This window comes from Acanthisitta chloris, unplaced genomic scaffold, assembly GCF_000695815.1.
Source record: "Acanthisitta chloris isolate BGI_N310 unplaced genomic scaffold, ASM69581v1 scaffold37378, whole genome shotgun sequence".
Classification (NCBI taxonomy): domain Eukaryota; kingdom Metazoa; phylum Chordata; class Aves; order Passeriformes; family Acanthisittidae; genus Acanthisitta; species Acanthisitta chloris.
In genome coordinates, this window is record NW_008686033.1 from 48,035 (window position 1) to 57,449 (window position 9,415).

Sequence of the window (9,415 nt, forward strand, 5' to 3'; positions counted from 1 at the left end):
GGAAAGATTGGGACTCACTCTGGGGAGCTTAATCCAGCATATACTATGCTAGCCTCTTTCAGAAGACAGAACTGGGCTCTGAGGGGAAAAGCCCCAGAATCTGTGCACCCAGGTTTTGGTTTTTTCATATTGGATGTCTTGGCAAATGTATTCCTGCATTTGAAGAATTACTAGGCAATGGGGGTTTTAGAGCTTTGTGGTAGAAGTGTCATAATTATCCATGAGTAATGGAAACTGCTTGAGGACTGACTAAATGTCCCAACATAACTGACAGGCTGCCATGGAAGAACGGCTCCCATAGAAAGCTGCAAGAAGCACACAGAGAAATGGAAACTAAATAGCAGGATCGTTTTATATCCTGGTTTTAACTTCATTTGGAAGTTGATTTTATCATCATCTAACTGAAGACTGAATCCTGGGCATGAAGAGTCGAGGAGAATGTGACTGCAAGAGCAAGAGGTGAAAATCTGAATCAGAATGATGCAGGAATGACACACTACTGTTGACTGTCAGTGACTGATTCTTTAGGCCAGTGTTGTAATGAAATGGCTATGACCACTTAGAACAAACTTTTATGTTAACATCTTTTAAAAATCATTAGTTAAAAATGATTAATCATAGTGTCTTAAAGGAAAAATAAAAAAGGAAAAGCAAAAATAGCAGGAATTCTATAGGGATTTGCCATTTGTATATGAGGCATTAATGTTCTGAAAAGTAAGAAATCAGTTACCTTGCACTAGTATAAAAACAAGCATAGGTATTTTATTTAAATGAAGATGATGAATAAAAATGGGTTTGAATCTGGAACCAGTTAAAGAAAATATACACATTAGACAAATCCCAAAAGAGTAATACAAAGAGAATACTAGTCTTAACTAGGGTTAAGAGTTGAGTGTCAGCAGTCTAGGATGGATTAGCAGTACTAGTACTAACTTTGGCTGCACAGAGACACACAAAATGTTGTGGTTTTTTTAATCTGTAATAATGAGTTTCAGTTAATCATATTGGGCAAAATTAACACATCTGGGATTTTACATTGAAATGTGAGAATTTATTTATATTGCAATAATCCAGAAAATTCTAGTTGGAAACTGCAATAAATTCTTCCCAGGAGATTATCAATCCTCACTTGTAAGAGCTGGTTGGAAAGACAGTGAAAACTCCCTCTTCTCATCAGTTTCTTCATTTAGATAAACTATACCGGAAGCTAAGAAATGGTGAAGCAAATGCTTCAAAATGTTTGATGACACTGAGTTTCATAGTTGATTATTTTTGATGTAGGAGAAGGTATTCTGACAGCAGCATTTCTGCCAACCTAAATTATTTGTCACTGATTAAATCATTCTCTCTAATAAGCACCAATAATATATAATTGCAGCTAAATTTGAAAGCATTTTTATGTGGAAGTATTTCTCCTGATTTTCTTCCCCCAGATTTAAGAACAAAACAAAAGTATGGATTTCAACAATAATTAAGGAGTAAGAATACAAATATTAATAGTATCAATTGACAGTTAAGCATTCCAGGACTACTGTTATGCAGTGCTCCATATGTGCATTGATGTCATGCACAGCCTGCCCACCCCAACACAGCCTTCCCAAAGGAAGTTTTTAGGTACTTTTTGATAACTAGGGAACTTTTTGCTTCAGGATTTGCAGAGTCCTTGTATAGTCTTTTCCTTGAGTGCTTGAGATACTGAAATATAATTATTACACTACCTGATGAGATACATATTTAATATAAATATGAATAAAGTATGTGTATATAAAGGTGTATTCTTGCTATTATGGTTGAGAGTAGTAATTCCTGGTGACAGCACAGCAGATCAGCTATGATGATATGCCAGTGTAGTGATGTATCTTTTATATTAAGATCCCAGTATTTCTTTGCTATACTGTATGCTCAGCAAAACTTTATTATAACTAAATTGATAGCTGCTGCAGAGGAGTGCTGGATTCATACCTTTGACTTGAAAAAAGACAGGGCACGATGTTACATTTTTTAAAGGTTCACTTAAAATGAACAGTTACACATATGTGCATATATTTAATTACATATCTGTAGACATTTATCTCACAGAATCTCTTCCCCTACAAAGATGGGAACATACATATAAATACAGTTTCTGGTAAATAAACCATTTAAATATAATAATACACCTGTATCTGTATATATTTCTACAAAACCAAAGCCTTTAAACTACTGGTTTAAGAACCTTAAAATCATAGACTGCTGTACTTCATGAAATTTGAGAGAGTGATCAGTGTCTTTACATAGCATTTTCCTCTCCCTGAAAGCCAAGTCAGACTGTGCTGGTTTTGTGTCACAGCTTTGTGTGAACTGGTTGCAGAAACTGCTCATTCCTCTCCTAATGTAGGTAGGGGACAATATGGAAAACAAAAAAGCCAGCCTGTTTCCTGCCTGAAGTTCATTGCCTTCAGAATTCAACATATTCAAGCCCAGCTAGTGGGTCACAGCCACGAGGTGTCATTAATTTCATCATGAATTGTGTATCTCATCATTTTGGTCAGATCTCAAACATAGTCTCCTCAATTTATGTGGTATAGCTAAATCAGTCAGTGTGGATTGCAAAAGAAACCAGCTGAAATGGAGTTTTTCACTTGGTCAGTTCACACTAAATTCCACTAAAGCCATTGCCAAATTTGACATTTAAATCTGGGTACAGAGTTTGTCCCACTAATGTATCAATGAGGACATCTAAGTTAGTATCCCACTTGATCTTGGATATGCACATTTTTTCTTTCAAACTCACTCCACAGCACAGTGTAATGCTCAAAGTACACTTTCTGGTTTTGTTCCCCTTCTGAGAGAATCACTTGTCATATATATTAGCATACATAAAATTCCGGATTAACCCTACCTCTTCCAATTAAAAGTAACAGTGAGGCTCAGTCATACATCCAATATTAGCTGTGAAATGCCTGAGTTTTCTATGATCATACTCAATTAAAGGAGGGAGAAATAATGTTGATTTTGGAGATGGTGTTAATTTTTGATTAGTAGCTGTTTAAAGTTAGGAGCAGATTACTCTCCTTTCTTCAGAGAGCACACGTACAGTGAGCTAGTGATAAAAGTGAACAGTCTGTTCCATGGATGAGCAACTGATCTCGCTGTAGAAGAGAGGACTGAAGCCTGACTTGGCTTTATGCATCACCCTCTGACAATTGCATGCATGTAAAGATAAACTCTGGAACTCCAATCCAATGCATTTTAGCTGGCAGTGGTGTGAACTGACAAAATCAGAACACTGTCTAATTCATAGATAACCTTTTTCAAAATAACCAGGTAACTGATTTTCCAAGCCATTTCCAGTCCTATAAAACATGGGGATGTTGCCCAAGGCATCCAGTTGGTGTCCCTTAGAGTTGTGCATGAGAAGATAGCAGAGAGTTTTTATGGGAAAAAATGCCTTATTCAGTTTTAAAGGATTCATACAGACCCAGTATTTCAGGCAAACATATATTAGCATTAGTCAGGAGTCTTGTCTCTGTGATGCTGTAGTTTTTTCTTCATGTCAGATCACATGCAGTTTACATTCCACAAGGTTTCAGCTATATTTCACAGTTCCCTGCTGTGCTTCTTCAGGGACTTGCACTAATTTGAAACCTAAGCTTGAACATTGGAGCTTGAATAAAAGAATGAGTTTGGCCAGAGTATGTACATAATGAGGGCTGGATTTTTGGTTTGGACTTTGACAGGGAGAAGAAACATCACAGGATCTGGCCTGGTAATTAGTGACATTTGCTGAATACAGCAAATTGTGACAGCAGGGTATTTTATCTTTGTCATTGCTAGATGAATGGAAATTGCATGGGAAAGTTTATTTTCTACATAAAGAAGTTTGTTTCCATAGAGAAACTCTTATCTAAGTACCACTGTTTGTAAATGTGTATTTATGTGGCAATGCTATATAATAGCTACTTCCCACTAACTTTCACAGCATGAGCTTGTCATGCCAGGGCCCAGTGCATGCTCAAATGCCTATCTGAAGTCAATTATAGGATTCCCATGTACCTCAGTGGGAGTTGGGTTGAGCTGTAGAGAAACTGAAAGAATGGGTCAAATCCACCTTTTTTACCTATAAAGAGGGACCAAACTCTTCCCCTTGGCAACACCTGCCTCGCCTGCTCTTTGCTGTGTTCAGCTATTCCTGCTAAAAAAAAGTACAGATGTAACTGAAGTTAGAATTTGAGCCCTCTCTGTATTCACATGGCAGACACCTGCATGTGTCTCTTAAAGAATGTAGTGTGAAATGCACTGTAAATAGTTTTACTATACATTCCTATTCTAGTTTAATAAAAATCTTAATCACAGTCACTAGTCACTGAGTTTGTCCATTTGTATTCTTTTATCTTTAAAAATATTTGAACAAAAGAAATAGTTTCTGGGCACAGTATTTTTGTACTAGGTTAAGGGGTTTCTCTGTATATTATGTTTTGCTTTTAAGCAGTATTAAAATCTTCTGAATGTTATGTGTTCTCGCTTGCTTCTGTCCTGTGACTTCTCAGAGCAAAGCTAGTTACATTGCTTAAGAGCATCATTAGCCCTACTTACTGTACAAGTGGTAGAGAATACACAGGTTGTTTTCTATGGTCAGACTGCTGCTTATTACTTACTTCCACATTCTTCTCTTTGTACTGTTTTCATGCTTTTTAAAATAAAAAGAATGATATCAAATTTTACTGTTTTGTTAATATTATTGAAGTTGAATTGTTCAGTGATTCAAATCATTCCTTCTGTAAATTCATATCTTATAGTAACTTCTCTACAAATCCCGAAGAGAAAAATGTCACTATTAATATCAAGATACTTTTAAGTACTGCTGAGATCAGCCAGTGGTCAAGTAGTTCTTGTTGAAAAACAGCAAAATCCAATTCACTGCTACTAACCACTAGAGAGCGCTGGAGCTGCACTTACTGGGAGCTGTCAGAAACCAGTTTATTTATTGGATAAGCAGAACCAGCAAACGCAAGTTAAACAGATGTATCCTCATCTATTTAACCCTCAGATGTCAGTTCCTGAGGTAGCATGCAAGAGAGATGGAAACAGCTAACCCAGTGACTTCAAACAGAACTGTGAAAAAATATTTTTGACAACAAAAGCCTCATCATGTGCAAACTGCTGATCCTAGAAATAATTCTAGATCAATGGACTTCTTGGCAATTTCTGGTTTTTGCCTATTAGCTTCTGCACAGCAACACTTCTGGCTTGACTTTATTTAGCTCTAGGCAAAACCAAAAAGTATGTACATCCCTGACAAACAGCAGTCTCATTCAAAAAGTCATGAAGGGCCAGATTTAGTTCAGCACAAAACACAAGCACTGTTTGCCTGAGCCAACTGCAATTTATGAGTGCAACTGCACAACTGCCTATGTATATCTACATACATCAGGTAACCCATTTTCTGCTGGGACTACAATCTTTCCAGCCCACTCCCGACCTAGTCATGCTCCTGCTTAGCCTTTCTGGCCTGCTGAATGTTTGAATTCACTTCTGACAAAGTGGTGCAGTTTTCAACTGTACTGGAATATATTTCTTACCCAGCCCAGGAAAGAATATAACCTTGAACAAGGGCATTTTTACTGAAGAGGTGAAAGAACATTACAGTCAATCTTTCACACTTTGCACAACTATGATGCCTTTTTAACAAATGGAAAAGACAATAGCTCTTTCCTCCAGCCATAATTTTAGTAACAGTGCTGACAGCTATTGCTGACATGCATTTCACATTCCCATGAAAGCTATTCCCTTTTTCACCCCCTTCCAAAGCTCTTATTTAAGATGGAAATTCCTTTTTATAAATCCTGAGAGACTAAACTTTTCCCCAAAGAGCTGCATTATTTTCTGTTAGATTATTTACTATCAAGTAAAGATAAAGTCCTCTTGCCTGCTGAAATACGAGGCTAATCAATTCAGCCATAGCCTGCTACTGCCCACCAGTGGTTCATAATGGCTGATAAGTGGCTGAAAAATCTATACTTAACACCATGAAAAACTAGGAGTAAACCCCATGGTAAATCATACCACTAGTTTACATGTGGTCATTCATATACAAGCATTCAGAATCCTTTGATTTTATTGTAGTAGTTAGGTCATTGGCAATTTATTTTATGATATATGCAGCTTTTGAATGGAAGGAAAGTTCATTTTACAGATAAGTAGAGGGGTTAATTTGATCAAGGTCACATAGAAAGTCCATTTCTGAGCTGGAAAGAGAACGAAGATCTGGGTGTCCATTCTGCTTTCACATGAGACATGGAGAATGTTTTATCTGAAACCGTCTTTTCCTTTTGCATATACAAGTACTTAAATATCTGAGCCATATAGGGTGCTCTTTTGCCATTATGCTGAGCTCAGAAGAACTCTGAAGCTTATTATTTTACAGATGAGATTAGATCCAAGTCACTAATCCAGATAATCACAATAATCTTTGGTGGAGTTTGGAGCTATATCGTAACCAAGAGCAAAAGTGTACAATAAGCAAAAAGCTCTGACAAAATGAGCTAGAACTGGAGTTCAGATTTTGGAGACACTGAAATGACTGATGCACACTTTTAATACTGTACATTGTTAGCTCATTGGACTATAACTCAGCTCCACCCCTGGATCACATTGCATGTTCTGAACAAAAAGAAACTGGAGAATACAGGGAAGGCATATTCAGATACAAATTTAAATACCCTAGATAAGCCTGATACAAAGCCCCGTGGGACAACTGACAAATCAAGTGGCAAATGGTACTAACACTAGAAGATTCATGTAACTTTTCCTGGAAAAACACACTTGCTTTTACTGGCAGTTGTTCACTGTCTTCCTCTTTCCTTTGAAACAAAACCAGATTCTACTATTCTGTGTAATCCCAGGATTCATCTTAGCATGTAGTAATGGGTGAAGGGAACACCAGGGTTGTTACTGCTTTAAGGAAATCCTACATTTTGCTTCTAGATTTTTTTTTCACCTGGAGCTTATTAGCTCATGCACTTCGGTTCTCTCCAATAACCAGCTCTCAAAAACATGCAGGACTTTATGGATCAGAGCCATAACAGAAATTAAAAAGGAGTGTATGCAGACAGTTAAGAGTACATTTTAAGACCTTCAGCCCACTAGTAACTAATCAGAAAAATGGATCCATACTTACTAGGAATTTCTAAGTAACCTTCAAACGTTGAATCCTCACATTGAGCAGATTGCACGTCAGCAGCATCCAGAAGATTTTCCTTGAACAAAATAAAATCAGAAATATAATGAACAAGCACCAGAGCTAGGACAAAATCTAGCTCAAGTATGATCTAATCCTGCTGCAATACAACATCCAATTGCAATATGTACTTTGAAATGATTTATCCAAGAGATGGCAGTAGTTAGGGTCCATCAAGCTCCTTGTTGCTAGGCCACCCATAGTTATGCTAACGTTGACTTCACTGGCATAGAATTATCTGTTTACCATATTTATATCAAATTGAGTATTGTGGTTTAAATGCTTAGTAAACCTTCACAATAAAGGATCCAGGGGCACTTAAATGATTTAAGTGCCCAACCATCTTTGCAGTCTATCCCAAGACATCTGAAGAATTATTCAGTAGAAAACATGTCTAAGTACTGCCAAATCAATCTGCATGGTTTTAACAGGGATTAATCTCTCATTAATCTTCTATATATGTTAGAATTTTCATAAGTATACTATGTTTATGCTGGCACCAAGCCTTAATCACACCATGGTGAAGCTGAGTTCTACTGTCCCAGCTAATTTTAGGCAGAACAACTTGAATACAAGCCACAAAACAATAAACGGGAGAGATGAATACAACTCACTGCAAAAACCTTTTTCGTCACCCTGATCTTTGAAACCTCATTGTCAATTGCCATCACAATACAGCTTGCTATGATTATCCCAGACTGGCATGATGAGATTCGCATAACCATGTAAGTTAATAATTTATTCCCATCCACCTCATTTGAAGATCAAACTTCAAAGTTAATGAGTTTGCCCATTTTCAGTGTTCTGAAGCTGGCACATGTTGAAAGCCACGAAGCCAGGAATACACTCTTTGCTTTCAAGACTTTCCTGCAGCCAGTACACGTAAGAAAACTTGGGTCAGATTTTAGTATGCTAAGTCCCAAGTAACTCATGTAAATTGTGAGAGATTAAAAAGACAGACCCTTGTTCAAGCAGTGACATTCCAGGAGACCTCAGAGAAGAGCAGCTCTTTATGCTGTCAGCACTACACCAATGTAGAGACACCATCAAACTCATAAATAGTGACCACTTGTGGTTCTTACTTAACTGACAGATCTGTAGGGCTGATCTGAACAGCACCCTAGAGATTCATGTCCAGTGAAAAGAAATGTTAAGGAAGGAGAAAATGGGACAGAAACGGAGCAACAAGCTTTGATGTGAAATTCAGGGCCCAGCTACTCACTGCTCCCATGGTGAGAAGGTTTGGAGTTGGCCTGACTTCTGAGAGACACCAAAGAATCACAATGGGGGAAGGCAAATTGTGAGATAACTGACAAGAAAAGCACATCAGAGAATCTTCCTGATGACTGGGGACTCACTGCAGAAATACCTCTCTGCTTTGTAAGGTTCAGAAAAGCTGCTGAAGTAAGTTTGGTGGAGAAATTACACTTAACCTGCAGAATGTCACTACTCTGAGTTACTTTTCCAAGGGTTAAGAAGATATACTGGATTCCAATGAGGAAATTAATCGGTAACATTAACTTCATTTAAATATAAAACCACTAACTTCAGATACCTTAGCAGTTCTTAAATGAAAGAGCAGGTTCTTGGGGAGCATGCAGAACACAACTAGAAAAATAGAAAAGCTTTCTTTGAATCCTCAGAATGAAAGGTCATTTCCCAGTTGTTAGATTTTATAGATCAATGTCTAAAATAATGTTGATAGCTCACATTATTCCAGGCCTCAATTTCCTACAGGATACAGCAGACACTGCACTACAACCACTGCCAGAAAGAACCTTTCTGCAAAGACTGTAAAGAGAGTTATCAATTCTGTTATGTAACAATAAACTGGATTAACTATAACTAGATACCAGGTATTTTTGTTAATATATATATATACTAAACAGAAGAAATGGACTGACAAGGGTAACTACAAAGGTCAAAACACACCCCAATGCAACAAAAAGAGATAATCTGACTCCTAAAAAAAACCCCAGTTTGCCAATTTCCTGAGTTGGACTCAATGATCTTTGAGGTCTCTTCCAGCCCGGTTGATTCTGTGATTCTGTGAACTGGGACAGCTGTAGTTGGAACACAAGGTATTCACAAGCACAACAGACTAGCTTGCACCAAATGCCATATTTCAAAAGACCAAAGGGTCTGGAAAAGTTAATTTTAACTCTAATGCACCATGTTTTGCTTGCAAGTATTTCC